Source organism: Ovis aries, chromosome 3, assembly GCF_016772045.2.
Source record: "Ovis aries strain OAR_USU_Benz2616 breed Rambouillet chromosome 3, ARS-UI_Ramb_v3.0, whole genome shotgun sequence".
NCBI classification, from domain to species: Eukaryota; Metazoa; Chordata; class Mammalia; order Artiodactyla; family Bovidae; genus Ovis; species Ovis aries.
In genome coordinates this window covers 130016485-130034543 of record NC_056056.1, presented here as the reverse complement: position 1 = coordinate 130034543, position 18059 = coordinate 130016485, and the positions used below count along the sequence as shown (strand labels likewise).

Sequence of the window (18059 nt, the reverse complement as noted above, 5' to 3'; positions counted from 1 at the left end):
GCACAGTTGCTTCATCTATCTCTTTTATGTGGTGGTGGTGGGAGTAACGATGGTGGATATATACATATGTGTAAATTTCCTCAAAACCCTTTTGTAGTAAGGTGGACTATAGATAAGTAAACAAGTAATTGTATACGTAATAATGAACTGGTGTGGGTCCATGGGCTTCCAGCTAAACAGACGTCAGTAATTATAGAACTCTAAATCATTCTGTTTGATCAACCACATAAAGGCTTGAGACATAATTAAAATCTATATAAAAACGCCCATGACCATCACTCATTACATGAAGATTATCCCAAATTAGGGAAAGCAAAAGAAACTCGTTAGCTAAGTTGTGCGCTTCAAATATATAGTCACCCGGGATGTGTGGCTGTGATTTGATCATTCCCTCATCTGAAGGCTAAGGCACAAGTTTCGGCTCTCAGCATACGTGCTGCCTATCCCTCAGCCCTGTATCTCCAGACCATCAGTTACGTCTCACAGAATCACATCTGAGCCTGAGACTGGCAGATTCCCACTGCTTGCACCAGGCCCCTTCTTACTGGAGTTCCTGGAAGAAGGTGGGAAAGTCCTAAAGAGTATTCATAAAACTCCCCAAGAGCCACTTTCTGTTCCACTGCTGCATCTGATGAGCATCCTTTTAGTTTCTTTTCGGTAGTTCCAAAGCACTAGAATTTTCCCATGTATAATCTGTACTTTTGAATTGCTGCCTAGGTTAAAAATCTCTGAAGGGAAAAATCAGAATTTAAAAAAGAAATGATAGTCAAGATTCATAAATAGTAAATTAGGATGCAAAATGTAAGCCTGCATTCCCCCTACCCCAAGGCGTAAGAACTATGTAGCTCCAACAAAAAGTGAAGAGGGGCTTTGCGTGGGCCCTATATTAGGAAGTTGCATATTCAAGCACATTTTAGGTATGAGTAAGTTAACAGCTAGGTCAGGGGACCCAGTTTCTTATCTAAAATTAGACTCTAGTAGAATTCTACTTGAATATATCAAATATTCTCCAAGGCCGAAATGAGACTGCAGAGGAAAACCAATCTTTTAAAAATATGATTATTAGTAGTATATACAGTACTGGTACTATAAACTGATTCCTATCTGATGCTATCCTATAATAATGCCAAAAACAAAACAAGAAGATTGGGAAAGGCTTCGCAATACAGAAGTTTGAGTTTAAAAACAAAAAACTTATAAGTGACTGTTTATTATTTTATTAAACCTCTAAAAATTCTTTGTACATAACCTTTGATGTTACCTGACACTTTTAGTTTTAATTTTACTCTGCAAACTTTTGACAATTAAGATGCTTAAAATCTCTTTAAAATGTGGGATTGTGACTACTACCATCCCAGAAAATCTGTAACTAGAAGAATAAGGTAAACAAAATTCTAAAGATAAGCCTTCGAGATTCCCATCCCCTCATATTCAAGCAAGCACTAAGCTAGGTACCACTGTGAAGAGATTTTGCTGGGTAATTAAGGTTACTCATCATTTGACTTTATCCAGGTGGGCCCAATGGAACTGTAAGAGAAGAAAACAGGGAAGGCAGCGAGATTCACAGCCCAAGGATTCCGCATACTATTGCTGGCCCTGGAGATGAGGGGTGGGGGAGAGGCGGGGGAGCGTGAGCCAAGGAACGTGGAGCTGAGGAAGACCGCTGGCTGAAGGAAGGGGGGCCTCAGTCCCACAACCACATGGAACTGAATTCTCCCCCAGGATCTACAGTTAAGAGTCCAGGCCTGCTGCTCTCTTCACATGGGGCCTCGTGAGGGCCTGAACAGAGAACCGAGAAGAGCCGTGGAGAGGTGGGACAACAACTGGATGTTGTTGCATGCTACTCACTTTGTGGGAACTTGTTATAAGAGCAGTAGAAAACTAATAGAGGTAAAGCAAAAAGGAACCAAAAGACGGGCATTTCTGAGTCCAGTAAACTTATCTTTATTTAATGATTTCAGCTAAAGCACAGAACATTACATAGAAAACTAAAAGTAAACACAAAACTTACCATAAGAGAACACTGAATATAAGCATAAAATCATCAAAGGGATCTTTTAAATGAAAACTGTGTTGCCAATATACCATTTTATTGCTTAATCTCAAGTACTACCCTGAGATGGGAGATTCTGCCATTGTTTCTAAGCAGTTCAAAAGAAGATTCATAAGGCATAAAGCAAGAATTTGGAGCTCCAAATATGGTTATCTTTACTATGAATCTAATCTCCTGTCTTATTATGATCTCCAAGTATATAACACACTCACTAAAATACGTGAAAAAAAAAATACTTTTATTATTTAAAGAGCAGGAACCAAGGAGAGAATTCAATTTAGTAAAAAGAGTAACATTCTAATAATAATCAGAGCTCTCCAGCAAAAGAACGGACTGTCTCAAAAAGCAGTCAGAAATGTTATAAAAGAGTTTCTTACAATTCCATTTAAAAACTGGCTTAAATGACCTCTACACTCTTTTACCTTAGATTCTGTGGCTCCATCAACCTAGCCACAGTTAAACCGGCTGCTAGAAGCATAGTGGCATTATCAGAGTACTAGCTAAGTTACAAGTGAACTCATTAAACTTTAACATTTAGGTATGCAGGGCAATTCTCATAGCAACATAAACTACTAGTATTCTAAGTTTCTAAACAGGAATAACAGATACCAATACACAAAAACGAAAGTATTTTAAAAGATAGCCTTTTTTGTTGTTGTTTTTGATTCTGCATAATTTTTTTTTCAGAAGGGAAGTTTGGATGCATCCTTCTGGTTGTAAAGTGGGAGATGAGAATGGAAAGAGTTCCTCCCTGAAGATAAGGGCCCCGGAACACAAGGCGTTAATGCTCTGGCGCCGCACAGACACCTGACTCCACTAGTACAGTTGCAAAACAAAATCTGCCGAACCCGCTCATCGCACAAGGACAAGAAATTTCCCGGCAACCTGCGACGGCTAGTTCACCGAGAATGGGCAGCAGCCTATCGTAAGGAATGCCAACTTTCCCGGGATTTTCTTTCCCGAACATAAATGCAAGTGTTTAACGCAAGATTCACGTTTCGCGCAGGTTCATGTTAGGTTTGGTTTGTTTCCTTGAGATCGGCCGACTTTCCCTGGTTTTGGTTGAGTGAGAAAGGGCCGCCAATCGCTTCCTAGTTACCTTTCACTAAGGCCAAAGTGGACAAATGCAAATAAACACGTCTTTCAAGTATACCTCTGTCACTCCGAGCGCCGCGTTTGTGTAAGATGCTGGGAACGGAGGGAAACTGCCGAGTCACCCGCAGAGCACTCCCGGGGCGCCCCCGGGGTGGTGGGGTAGCCGGGCTGCAAAGGAGCGCCGCGCGCCCCGCCAAGCTGCCTGCTTATCTGTTGCTCGCACAGCGCCACCGCACTCACCAGTTCCTAGAGAAGGGATTCTGAGAAACGAGAACGAGCCTGGTTCCCTAGAAACATTAAATTAACACAAGGGGTCTGGAAACGAAACAGCAGATGCCTGAAAGCCTTCCCCTGGACTGTTTCCTGCCTTCTTGGAAAATCTTTGCATTAAAATAGATTGGATTACCCTGCATAGCCAGATGCTGCTCCAGAACTTCGTTTGGGGTGAACGTGAAAGCAAAGTTTGCCATCTTTTAAAAAGATTTTTCTTTCCGAGGTGGCTTGAATAGCCTGTTGGAGTTGTGGATATCAGCTGGAACCCGAAGCTGAGGCTGTTTGCATTACAATAGAAACTTTCCATAACATTGACTTGCAAATCAGATAACAAAAAAGCTGGCAGAGTAGAAAGGTAGAGAGCTTGGAATGAGTAGTGAGAGTTCAGAATCCGCGATTCAAGTCCCTGAAAACTGTCTAGAAAGAGCACAGTCCAGCCCCCTTATCTCACAAAGGAGAAAATAATATGAGTTTTTCTCTCCAAGCCTATTTACTTTGACCACAGCTTTAAGAAAACAACAGAGTAAAACTAATAGCATTTCCAAAGAGTCAAAAACAGAAGCAGAAAGGCTGATGAGTAAAATCGTATCTGCCTCCTCATTCTAAAAACCCATGCACTAACCTCCATTGACCTTATCTGCAAATTAATCTTATATAATTCATACATTCAAACCAAGATTAATAACCACACACCTTAAGAACAGTGGGCCTTAAAACAGAATGAACTCCTGTGTCATCTTTACTTTCATATTTAAACACTGTTGGTAGCTGAGATAAGACCCAAGGCTTCCTATGAGACACCAGGGTTTTAGAGAGAAATAGCGTTTTTACTATAGTAGCACCTTCCCTGATATTTTAACTTTCCCTCTTAATAGCCTTTCAGGTGGGACTCTGTGATCATCAGCTACTGTTTTACTACATGCATCATGCTTTCTAGTAAATCAGACAGCAACCTGCAGTCCTAAAAGGATTCGGTGTTTATCCCAGAGCTTTGGAAGCACAACATGGGAAAGCAGTATATTACATGATCCTCCGAACAAAAGTAAAATTAAGTATCTTTGCCTGAGCGTGAAAGCAACAAAACTCATTTTAAAGCAATGCAGTTAGACAGAGTCATTTCATCTGTAATAGGGCAAGTGTACAGCTCCATAAGCAGTCCTCAGTATTTCTGTTCTAACAACTCACAGGGAATATACAAAATCTATCGTTCCTCCCTCATAAGGCAAAAAAACTAAATAGCAACTTCAGGGCTTTCTAAGTTAATGGTTGAGCTTACAGAAAAGCAAAGAAAAATTTTTAATGTTTATAAGAAAGCAAAGGAAAATGCTGCAAAAATTATTTGGCTGGCAGGCCACGGAGAAAGCTGGAATTTCTGCAGGACTCACCAAACTACAGAGCTGGTTTAAAACCGAAAGTCAGACAGCTTTGAACAGGTATTAAGTATTTTATACAACAAAATTATCAAATTTACATATTTTTTATATCACAAGTAGAATCATTTCTAACTATTATGGGAAAACTAATGTTATACAAAAATAACTAAACTACTATGACAAGAATAAATAACCAGCCACACAGTATTATTACTCAATTCTGGCCTTAAAAAAAAAAAATGACCAGAGAATTTCAAAATGATTAGGAATGATCGAGGATGACTCCTATATTTTCTACGTAGGTAGTGACGTTAAGAATATGGTTTTCACAGAATACAGCCCACTAGTTTTTAATCACAATAACAAACAAAAATGAATTGACTCAGATAGCTTCTTTTTTACATTTTTTTAAATTAAAAATAAAAGTAGCAAACCATAGTGTTACAGAAGCTTAACAAATTTTAAAATCCCCTCCAAATTATGTTTTAAAAAAGAGGGGGCAGTATTCATGCCATAGAAAAATGTAGATAGTTTATAATCCTCAGAATTCCTTTCACATAGCTAATGGGTATCTCATTTCTGGGATATCTTCACACTTAATTGAAATGTTAAAGAAATGGAGAAATATTTAGATATTGATAAAGTTGTTCTAATTACCCTGTTTCACTAACTTCAGCTCATTCAGTTCAATATCTAGTAAGTGCCTGTCTGCTTCAGCTGACTCTTTTTTTCTATTTTAAAAATCATTACTAAACAAATAAGGTTACTACTAGTTAAAACTCTAAATCCAAATGTCTTTCACTCTGTTGTAAAAATGTACACAGTATTAGGTGAGTATACTTTTCCTTCCACATATTTTTGTATTCTTGGCCAAACTACCCCAGTAATGTTTAAGTTTATGATCTGTTATCCTAAAATAAAAACCTTTGCATTTTATGCTATAAAAATCAGCAAACCTCGTTTAAAGTTAGACATTTCAAAATAAATGATACAAATATTGTAGGAAAGTCCTATATAATTAAGGAAGGTGACTGGTAATAAGGAAGAAAATTGAAGGCATATTTGTAATAAATCAAAAGCAGAGTTGTAAATAGGTTCCACAATTATTACTAATGTTATTTATAAAATACTGGTCTTTCCATTAATTCAGAAGTATAAACTGCAGGCTGTTTTCTTTAAAAATGAAAAATAATTTTCTGATTTTTGTATGTTTAAGGTAAGAATGACTATTTTAGAAACAGAAGACAACTTCCAGGATCTTTCTTTTTCTCCATTTCAAAACTACGAGTTTTCTTTCTTTTTGAATTCTTGAAATTCAATGACATTGTCATAGCTCTGAGAACCAAGATAACAGAAACCACCAACTGTAGGAGCCTTGATGCTTTCGATTATATTTTCCTAGAAAGATTTATATGATATTGATATGTAATCTCAATAGCTCTTTTTAAAGAGAAATCCTCCAATGCCCGTAAAAGTTAGAAAGTTTAAATCTCGGTAGTTCAGACAAATTTAGTCCATTGACATACTCTAAAAACAGAATAATGTAATAAGGCCTAAGTAACATATTTTAAATAGTATGTTCTATACTTTCAAGAGATATATTACATTAAGATAAGTGAATACCAACCTCAGATCTGTGTTGGAAATGAGCAGGGGACACATTTTTTAAAAGAGGAAGAGGCTACATTAATCCCTGCTCAAATCTCTGTTGGGTTGTAGGAGAGAGAGATGCAAAGTACAGCCGGCCAGGTTCTTTATCAGGCGAGCAACTGCCCATCCCTGGATATTATACATCCTACTGTGTCCTGACCATTGTCAATCAGAATAGCTCAGTTCAAGCATCTCTAAGGTCAGATACCTTTGTATTTTGTTGTAAGAAGACAGGAAAAACAAATATATAAAACTCTCTTGCCAAACTCCCTGCATCCTTTCAGAAGCACGTTCTGCTAATAGAAATTAGTATAATGAAGAAAGAAACCACTAGGAACCTAAATGATTTCCCTTTAAGACATATTTTAAGGCAGAGAAGACATGTTCTTTTTTTCTTTCTTTTTTTAAGCCAGACTCTCTGGGTTACTTATAAGTTTTATTCTGCTTGAATCTGGTCCCTGTTATCTTTTGTAATTTTCTGGAAAGAAATGAGATTTCCATTGTTTACAAAGATGAAACAAGAGGTTAACACTTTACGCACAAAAAAAGAATAATCAAAGGTTAGAGTGACGTCAATTTTAGTTTTTGCTGTGAGCTGGGTTTTTTTTCCCCCTTTTGTGCAGTGGGGGTGGGGTGAGGTGGGGTGGGGTGGGGGTGAGGCAGGTGTGAGGGATTGACTCTGCTTTCTTAAAGGAGGAGTGGACTTTCACCTTCTGTTACTGTTCTGTTTCTAAGGAGGGGGCCTGCTTTGCCAACTCTTCTGGGTAGACTTCGTAACAGATTCGGCAGCCTCTATTCTCTAGGAAGGCTGAAGTTGGCAACTGCACCTCATGGAAGATTCCACAAAAGGCTAAATTAGGATGAGATCGTCAACAGGCTTCAAAAAGGCAGAGTTCCAGGCCCCATCCCTGAGGCCAAAGGGGCCTCCTTCAGGTCCTCGTCCCCACAGTCTGACACTTTTGGCCTCTCCTCTCTCATCTAGCTTTCCACCTCATTATTCTGCCAGCCCTTCCTTTTTCCTCTAACCCTGCAAAAAAAGTGAGCAGTGCTGTTGTTTTGCTCCAACTGACAAAACAGCTAAGAAACAGCAGAAGAACATGACTGCCCTTTTCAAAATGGGCCACGTGATCACCCTATTTAAATCCAGCTCTTACAGTAAAAATGAATAGGGAGGAAGGGAGCTGTTTATGAAACTCTCCTGCCTGGCTTCATAATACTCTCATCTCCCTTCTCAGCCTCCTAAATACCCAAATGAAATTATATAATAAGCTTTATTTTCTCACTCCGAAATTCTTCCTGCGTCCAAATTGCTAATGCGGCAGGTTCCAGCTGCCTAAATTCCCTAAACAACATTCCCTGTTCCATAAAAAGCATGCAACTGCAAGCACAGCAGTCCTGCTCCAGTTCTGAGAACTAGAAACTGACTACCCAGTTCCTCGGCCTGGGAAGGCCATGAAACAGGCAACATGGATGATTTAAAGGTACACAATATCCAAGGTTCCACTGCACTCCCAGGCAGCCAAGAGTGACCTAAGAGAGGCCACCCTCCATTTTAATTCGGTTACCTCTGCTCCATAAGAAAACACCCCTCCAATGGAGAGGGGTTTCAGGAAGCCCTGAAATTGTACTGCTTTTTATGAGTGCATTTGTTTCATGAAGAAACAGCAGAGTTCCACAAAACACAGTTCTTCGTTATGTGACTTGAAAACTGTACATCCCAGGATAGCAAATCCAGTCAAGTGCAAGGTTTGGGTCCTTTCTTTCAAATTATTTAACACAACTTCCATGTTTACAAAACAGTCATTGATTTTTCTCTGACATATATAGTATATGCCCCTACCTCTGGCAAAAATACTACCCAAACCAACCTAAGAGACACAAATGCTTCATTTTGATCTTCCAGACTTAAAAGAAAGAGATTCCATAACCCACCTGCACCGCCAGACCTGACACGCCCTTTGTGCTTGACAACCCAGCAGCATCTAATCGCTCTGGAGCTCCCTGCGCCAGCCGCGCCAGTCCATGTCTCTCCGTCTCTCCACGCACTCCTTCCTCTACTTGGGACACCCTCTCCGACCTTGGCCACAGAGCAAACTCGAATTTATTCTTCAGTAGATGGGTCTATGAAGAGGCCCACCTGTCCCAGATCCAAGTCCAGCCCTTCCTCCTGTGTCACCTGTACACATACCTGCACTGCGTCTCTCAGACAGCACTGTGTTTTTCATGTCTGTCTCCCCTGCTGGACTCAAATTCCTTGAGAAACTAATTGTTCTTGTATCTCCAGTGCCCTGCATATTTTGCGCGCGTGCGTGTGCGCGCGCACACACACACACACACACACGCACACACACACAACCATGGTGCTATAAACAAGAACTAACCTGATGTGGCTGTGAAATGACTTCTAGCTTTTAAACGTAAAAGCCTAGTGCAAGGCTGATATAGATCCTGCTGGTTGAACCCAAGTCTATCACACCATAGTCTGAAACCATTTGTTCCAGGTCTGTCCTCAGAGGAACAGAAAAACTAGTCACACTTCTCTGTCCTCTCTAGCATAATTAGATGGGGGTGGGAGCTGGGGCAGAGAAGGCAATGGCACCCCACTCCAGTACTCTTGCCTGGGAAATCCCATGGACGGAGGAGCCTCGTAGGCTGCAGTCCATGGGGTCGCTAAGAGTCGGACACGACTGAGCAACTTCACTTTCACTTTTCACTTTCATGCATTGGAGAAGGAAACGGCAACCCACTCCAGTGCTCTTGCCTGGAGAATCCCAGGGACAGAGGAGCCTGGTGGGCTGCCATCTATGGGGTCACACAGAGTCAGACATGACTGACATGACTTAGCAGCAGCAGGGAGCTGGGGAACAGGGGAATAATCAGGCTACCTAGTCACATCCTGAAAGAAATCAGTGTGGAACTCAAGGAAACTATTGAATCTATCAAAATTTAACACATCTTCCATCAATCCATCAAAAGTATTTGAAATGCCATTGATAGACATAAAAGACAATTTACTATGGAGAACAAAATAACTCTAGGAGAAGGAAGAATCTGAGGGAGAGCTGGGATTAGGTGATATTTTTAAGTGAAGATGGGAAAACATTAATGGTGGAGGTCAAAATGGAAAGTTTTGAACCTAAGGACTTTAGAGATCCGTTTGGTTTCTTTTTCTAGTAATAGGTTGACCACAGACAAGAATAATAGGAATGTGATTTCCCAATTCCCACCACGTCCTCCACTGCCGTTTAAGACTCCAGCAACAGGCTTGCGCTGACAAACGTGAGTGCCATGGACGGATTCACACCATAGTTCCACTGCTATGGTTCTGTTTTGAGGTTCTCTTTCTTCATTTTAACAATTTATGTACCATAATCCTCAAAAGTTTTCCCCAGACAAGACCAAAGAGAGTGAGGCAGAAAACAGGGGCTAAGGTCTCTCGAGGACTTCTTACATGTGCCACTCACTGCATATACCACTCTCCCAATAAACCCACTTAGAAGGCACATTTATTCCTATTCTCAATGCAGTTTTAAACCTGTGTCTCTCCGGTTCTATCTCCGGTATTCTTTCTCTAAATCATACTATCAGTTCAGTCGCTCAGTTGTGTCCGACTCTTTCAGACCCCATGGACTGTAGCACTCCAGGCTTCCCTGTCCATCACCAACTCCTGGAGCTTACTCAAACTCATGTCCATCAAGTGGGTGATGCCATCCAACCATCTCATCCTCTGTCATCCCCTTCTCCTCCCGCCTTCAATCTTTCCCAGCATCAGGGTCTTTTCAAATGAGACAATTCTCTGCATGAGGTGGCCAAAGTACTGGAGCTTCAGCTTCAGCATCAGTCCTTCCAATGAATATTCAGGACTGATTTCCTTTAGGATGGACTGGTTGGATTTCCTTGCTGTCCAAGGGACTCTTAAGAGTCTTCTCCACCATACTTCAAAAGCATCAATTCTTCGGCACTCAGCTTTCTTTATAGTCCAACTCTCACATCCATATATGACTACTGGAAAAACCATAGCTTTTACTAGATGGACCTTTGTTGGCAAAGTAATGTCTCTGCTTTTTAATATGCTGGCTAGGATGGTCATAACTTTTCCTCCAAGGAGTAAGCGCCTTTTAATTTCATGGCCGCAGTCACCATCTGTAGTGATTTTGGAGCCCCCAAAAATGAAGTCTGTCACTGTTTCCATTGTTTCCCCATCTATTTGCTATGAAGTGATGGGACCAGATGCCATGATCTTTGTTTTCTGAATGTTGAGCTTTAAGCCACCTTTTTCACTCTCCTCTTTCATTTTCATCAAGAGGCTCTTTAGTTCTTCACTTTCTGCCATAAGGGTGGTGTCACCTGCATATCTGAGGATATTGATATTTCTCCCAGCAATCTTGATTCCAGCCTGTGCTTCATCCAGCCCAGCATTTCGCATGATGTATTCTGCATAGAAGTTAAATAAGCAAGGTGACAGTATGCAGCCTTGATGTATTCCTTTCCTGATTTGGAACCATTCTGTATTTCCATGTCCAGTTCTAAGTGTTGCTTCCTGACCTGCATATAGATTTTTTAGGGGACAGATAGGCGCTCTGGTATTCCCATCTCTTTAATAATTTTCCACAGTTTGTTGTGATTCACACAGTCAAAGGCTTTGGCATAATCAATAAAGCAGATGTTTTTCTGGAACTCTCTTGCTTTTTCTATGATCCAGCAGATGTTGGCAATTTGATCTCTGGTTCCTCTGCCTCTTCTAAATCCAGCTTGAACATCTGGAAGTTCACAGTTCACGTACTGTTGAACTCTGTCTTGGAGAATTTTGAGCACTGTTTTGCTAGCATGTGAGATGAGTGCAACTGTGTAGTAGTTTGAGCATTCTTTGGCATTGCCTTTCTTTGGGATTGCAGTGAAAACTGACCTTTTCCAGTCCTGTGGCCACTGCTGAATTTTCCAAATTTGTTGGAGTATTGAGTGTAGCACTTTCACAGCATCATTTAGGATTTGAAATAGCTCAACTGGAATTTCATCACCTCCACTAGCTTTTTTCGTAGTGATGCTTCCTAAGGCCCACTTGACTTCACATTCCAGGATGTCTGGCTCTGGGTGAGTGATCACACCATTGTGCTTATCTGGGTCGTGAAGATCTTTTTTGTACAGTTATTCTGTGTATTCTTGCCACTTCTTCTTAATATCTTCTGCTTTGGTTAGGTCCATACAGTTTCTGTCCTTTATCGAGCCCATCTTTGCATGAAATGTTCCCTTGGTATCTCTAATTTTCTTGAAGAGATATCTAGTCTTTCCTGTTCTATTGTTTTCCTCTATTTCTTTGCACTGATCACTGAGGAAAGCTTTCTTGTCTCTCGTTGCTCTTCTTTGGAACTCTGCATTTAAATGGGTGTATCTTTCCTTTTCTCCTTTGCCTTTAGCTTCTCTTCTTTTCTCAGCTATTTGTAAGGCCTTCTCAGACAACCATTTTGCCTTTTTGCATCTCTTTTTCTTGAGGACGGTCTTGATCCCTGCCTCTTGTACAATGTCATGAACCTCCGTCCATAGTTCTTCAGGCACTCTGTCTATCAGATCTAATCCCTTGAATCTATTTGTCACTTCCATTGTATAATCGTAAGGGATTTGATTTAGGTCATAACTGAATGGTCTAGTGGTTTTTCCTACTTTCTTCAGTTTAAGTCTGAATTTGGCAATAAGGATCTATACCTTTTTCTAGTTTCATAATTAAGAACACAGGAAGGCCACTTCAAAGGTAAGAGATGTCTCATTCATTCATTCATCCATTTATTCAACAGCTACTAAGAGCCAGGAACTGTGCTTCATTTTAGAATATAGGAAATAAACAAGTTCTGGTGCTTGACTTTAAATTTCTTAAAGTTTAGTGGGAAAGGGACACAAAGACAGATAACTTGTTTTATTCAATTTTCCGCAGTTCTGTATTGGGTCTTGTTTCTGCCCTTCATCATTTTTTGCTGCTACTTTACTAACTTTTCAAATCTTAGCAGTGGCTTTCCCCTTTCTTATTTAAACATTAGTAAAACATGGGATACCTGCACCATTTCATAAACTGCCTGCATTGTTAGAATCAGATTCAAGAAGGGACTGAGTAAAACATAAATTTGCTCCAGCCAGTCTCTATTCCATATTTTTAGAGCATTTAATATAAAGCCCAGTGTTAGCTGGGGAAACAGTAAGATAACCAGAGTTCTGCCTGCACAGAGCTTATCTGTTAACCATTCCAGATTCGGAGGAAGGCAGCAAATCCAGTCATTGTGACAGGCAGGTTTACGAAGAAAAACCACCCCAACGCCAGGCCCTAGGTACACATTCTTCTGTAGTGATATCATTCATTACTTCAGATTCTTATTCTTTTGGTTTACCAAATGTAGTATTATGATCAATTTTTATAACTTCTTTAACTTTTCTAATATTGCATAGTCTTGGATATGTGTACCCATTTTCTTAAAGAAATGAAACTAAAGGTAAAAAACAAGGAAAGAAAGTATAAAAAGCCCTTAAGATGTTCTTTGAAATTTATTAGCTTTCATAGCAATGACAATAGTTATCATTCATTGAATATCTGTTGCTTTGCTCCAAACATAGAGTTGGACACTTGGCCTATCGCCTCTAATCCTCTCAACATCTGACAAGGTAAGTATTACAGACCCCGTTTCACAGGGGAGAAAACTCAGGCTCAGCACGGAAGCGACTGGTCCAAGATTCTGGAGTTAATAATGGACACAGCCTGGGTTCAAACCGTTACACAGTACAACATGCCTTGTTTCCATTATGCCACAAAATATTACAAAAAAATATTCTGAATGAGATTGAACTATATAATTAGAGCAACCCGAGCATTTACTATGTGTCAGATGCTATTAAGATTTTTATGAGAATTATCTCATTTAGTCCTCTTAACAGCCCTGTAAGGTTGGTATTTTTGAGATGAAGAAACTGAGAGAGACTTAGAGAGACTGGGTAACCTGCCAAAGGCCAACAAACTACCATGTAGTTGAACTTGTATTTTAACCTGGGTCTACCTGTCTCCAAAATGCATCTTCTTAACTGCTGCAGAAGAGTTCCACTATTTAAATAGTATCAGTGTAACTTGCAGCTTTCAAAGAGAATGTCAACACAGAATAGGGTCAATAAACCACTTTAAAGATAATTTAAAATAACTAGTACATAAAGACACTCTCTCTAAGAGCCCATTACTAATCATTTGCTCAGTGACTGTCACCTTGTTCTGTTACCATAGACGGCCTCTAGAACTATCTACAGTCAGCAATTTCACTACCAAGTGTTTTCCCTTTCATTTGGTAAGCAATTTAAAAATCTATGTCTTAAACTGCCAGTTCAATCCAATGGAACTCAAATCCTTGCATCCAAATCTTCAAACATGACCAAAATACACACTCCTTAGTCCATAGTTCTCATCACTAAACAATGTGAACGGTTAGAAAGGTGCTGAAAAGCGCTGTGCAAACTGTTCATGTGCCTTATGTTAATTTCCACAGTTTCATAGTAAATTCTGGGTTATATCAAACCTTTTAAGATATTCTCAACATGACTGCTTCCCTATGAGAAATAATACTTTTCTAAACCATTTTCTGGGGTAGGACTCCTCCTGTTTAGTTGCTCAGTCATGTCCACCTCTTTGCGAGCATTAGGAGTGTAGCCCACCAGGCTCCTCTGTCCATGGGATTCTTCAGGCAAGAATACTGGAGTGGGTTGCCATGCCCTCCTCCAGGGGATCTTCCCAGCCCAGGGATGGAACCTGCATATCCTGTGTCTCCTACACTGCAGGCAGATTCTTCACAAACTGAGCCTCGGCTACAATTTATAAAGACTACTTTTGAAAACTATTTATTATTAAGAAGACATCAGCCCAATAAGGAAATCTGACCTGATCTCCCAATTGGGCAAATGTAAATAGGACTTCCTTATATCTATTAAAAAGTTATTCACGTCAATTTCACATTGACTGGATTTTGTAAGCCAGTGAAAAAGAAGTCTGGCAATTCTTGGAAGAACATGTAGGAAATCATATGTTTATGTAAACTCATGCCTGTGTCAACTTTCAAAGAGTAAAATGGAAGTACAGGAAGTACCTAAATACCTGCTAACAAAAGCAAAGTAAATTTACAGACCTGGATGAGATCCCCAAGTTTCGTGCTTAATCTTCAAGTTGGGATGTTCCATCAGCACCAGAGGATTATATGTATTTTTAAGTACTTTGTAAAAACCAGAGTATATGTGTATAGCAAAAATAAATCAATACATATTTCATAAAATATAAAGAAAATAAGTCACTTATAATTACGCAACTGTCAACACTGTGTCCTAGACTTTCTTCTTGGCTTATACACATATATAAACATTTTGAGTTTCTCAAATATAGGGTTGCGCCACATGTACTGTTTTGCAACCTGCTTTGTTTTGCTTTGTTTTATTTTTCTACCCAATAATAAGTTTGAATAGGACAATATTTAACAATTAATAAACACAGTTCTATCTATGTCATCAGTTCTCCCCCAACTCATTTAACCCATCTTTCACTGAAGGACAAGTAAACTTCCTTCAACCTTGCGTTTTAATAAACAATACTGAATTGAATATCCTTGTGCATATGAGAATGTCAAATTAGTCCTTTCAGATAAATTCCTAGAAGTAGAAATACTATGTCAAAGGATGTGACTTTTGATACACATTACCAAACTGCCTTCCAGAAGGATCATGACAATCGACACTCCCACCAGCAATAGAAAAGACTGCAGGCTTCTCCACATCCTGAGCTTCCCTGGCAATGAAGATCCTTTATAAACCATTGCCAAAAACCAATACAATATTGTAAAGTAATTTTTAAAAAATTTTTAATAAATAAAGTTCAAAAAAATAAATAAACTATTGCCAATCTGATAGACAGAACAAATGGTAACTTCAGGTTGCTTTCATTTGCATTTTCACTTCATAAGTACACTGATACACTGAGGCGGTAAGTCAGTGTCTACTGAAAAGCAAGTGCTTTGGAAGCGAAGAGTCCTGAGTTACAAAAGTCCTGCTACATGTGTCATCTAGGACAAGCTGCCTTGATTCGCTAAATCATATACACGTCTTTGCAAAGTATAAATAATTGTGCCTTAGTATTTTCTTAAGCATTGCGGGTAAAGCCCTCAGCCCAGTCCCCGACACACAGTGAACACTCAGTAAACAGGAGCCACCAGCTGTAGTGGCTACCGGAGCTGGAGAAGTTCTACAGTCCCAACTGTCGTCTGGTAGAATAATGGCAGCCATTTGTATTTCTTCTCTTGCAAATGGCCTTTTCATATAATTGGTCCTTTTTATGTGCTGGAGAATTCATCTTTTGTTTATTAATCTGTAAGAGTTTGTTATAAATTATGGGTAATAACTCCTTGGCTGCTACTATACATAATACCAATATATTTCCCGGGTTGACGTTCATTTTTAACTTACTATTGTGTTCTTTGCTGTATAGAAGTTAATTTTTACATCATTAAATCTAATCTCTCTTTTCGTCTTTTTAATTCTTCAGTTTCTACCACTGGTGTAATGCTTACAAAGACCTCCGCTATCACAAGATTATAAATGCTGGGTGTATATTGTTACTTTTACAGATTCTTTAATTTCTTAACAGTAAGATCTCTAATTATAAATCATTGGGAACTCTCTGACAGTCCATCCTTAACAGTAAGATCTCTAATTATAAATCATTAGGAATTCTCTGGCAGTCCAGTGTTTAGAACTCTACCCTTTATCACTGTTGAGCATCTGGGTTCAATCCCTGGTGGGGCAACTGAGTTCCTGCAAGCCATGCAGCACAGCAAAAAAAAAAAAAAAAAAAAAAAAATTAATTTTGCTATAAAGTAGGGATTTAACTTTCTTTTTCTCTTAAATGACTATGCAGTCACAGCATCCTTCAGAAACCCTGTCATCAATGATTTGAAATGTGCCAACTTTATGTAAAACAGTAGATAATTCCTTCTCTGAGATTCTGAAATCGTAAAGATATTAAAAACACAGAACTTTCTGGGTTTTTTTTTTATTAAGTTTAGTGCCAAAACTATGTGGTGGCAACGCTTTACCTGAGGTAATGTTGATGCTATTTCTGGTCTTTCACTACTAATCAGTTTTGCCATGGAAATAAACATGTTTGACTATGAGATATTGTTTAACAATCGAAATTCTGAAATATGTTTCAAATAAGGAACTGTGGGTTTGTACCAGGTTTCCATATCTATGCACAAGTTTGTTTTTAGGCTAGCTCTAAATTCCATTCTAATTTCTTTTTTATTCTGTTAGCTTCAAACACTAAGCTGACCTGGAGTTGCTGAGATAAATTTGGTAAAGATGTTTTTTCTTTTTGCTAGAGTCAACTTGTCAATATTTTTTAAGGATTTTTACATCTATAGTAATGAAGTCTACATTTGTTCCTTAAAATGTCTTCATCAAGTTTTGGAATCCAGGGTTTACTGACTTCTGTTTTATATGCTACATGGCTTTTACTATAGATTATGATGTCTTAATATTTGATGAGAGAAAAATCTCCCATTTTTCATTCTTCATTCTTCTCAAACAATATTATTCTGGACTTATTTTAGCAAGTTCCATGGAATAATCATCCCATTGCAAGTCCTGCTGTAATAGCATTAAATTTTAGACTACGGTGGACAAAAGTGATACTGATACACTAACCATATCAACTCTTCCAGCCAATATACATGGTATATTTTTTCTCTATTTATTCAAGTGTTCTTTTATGTGCCTCAGTTAAGTTTGGACATCTTTTTCACACAAATTCTGACCAATTCTTATTAAGTATATTTCTATGTAGTTTATAAACACCTTCACTTTTCAACTCTACTTACATCTATGCTACTAGGTTTCATTAGTGTAAGTACCAACTGAAGATAACTGGTATAATTTCTGATATAATTCTATCCTTGCACACGATGGAGTACCATGTCGAAGAAAGGAAGTGAACATTAGTATTTCGTTAAACAAACATTTATTGAACACATCATAGAGACTGAGTATTAAAACAGTGATAAGACACAATCCCTGTCTTCAAGGGTTCACAGTCTAGGGAGATAAAAAAGAAAACAGACAAGCATAACATAAGTTCTGTGTTAGAGGTGAGCCCAGGAGAACAATGCAATGTCCTCCTCCAGGAATATATGCGTCAGGAAAAGCTTCATCAAGAGCTCTCCCCAACCCCCAAGGGGGGGTCCCAATTCTCCCTTGAACATGGTTGGCAAGAAGAGGCACATCTCAAAGCTGCATTCAGTCCTCCAGAACCAATGAGTACCTTAACACAGAGGCTGGCATGTCTGTCTTCCATGTCAGGACAAGGCAGAAAATCCCATCCACTTGCAGCCTTCTCCGGCTGGCTCAGCCATCCTGGCTGCCCGTCACTGAGCTGGGTGCTAGGCATAGTCGGTCAAGGGACCACATTTCCCATGCCTCCCCTCCTCAGTAACCTCAGGAGAAGGCCAGTGGTGTCAAGTTGAGTCATTACAATGTCAGTTACGAACGGGCCTGACTCTAGACTCCTCAAAGCTTGTGAACATTGTCTTCTGGGAGAAAACGGTCCCATTTCATGC

General features: G+C 39.3%; 1 protein-coding gene and 1 long non-coding RNA gene across 2 annotated transcripts in view; both read right to left on the bottom strand.

The window, feature by feature from the left end:
* CRADD (CASP2 and RIPK1 domain containing adaptor with death domain) overlaps positions 1 to 18059 on the bottom strand; it is a 193071-nt gene that overhangs the window by 133203 nt on the left and 41809 nt on the right. The window lies entirely within an intron of this gene.
* Positions 1 to 18059, bottom strand: part of LOC132659429 (uncharacterized) — a 113908-nt gene that overhangs the window by 59441 nt on the left and 36408 nt on the right. Inside the window, exon 3 of the long non-coding RNA XR_009599888.1 lies at positions 1 to 18059. This exon is cut by the window's left edge and continues 59441 nt beyond it. This is a non-coding gene — a long non-coding RNA (uncharacterized LOC132659429).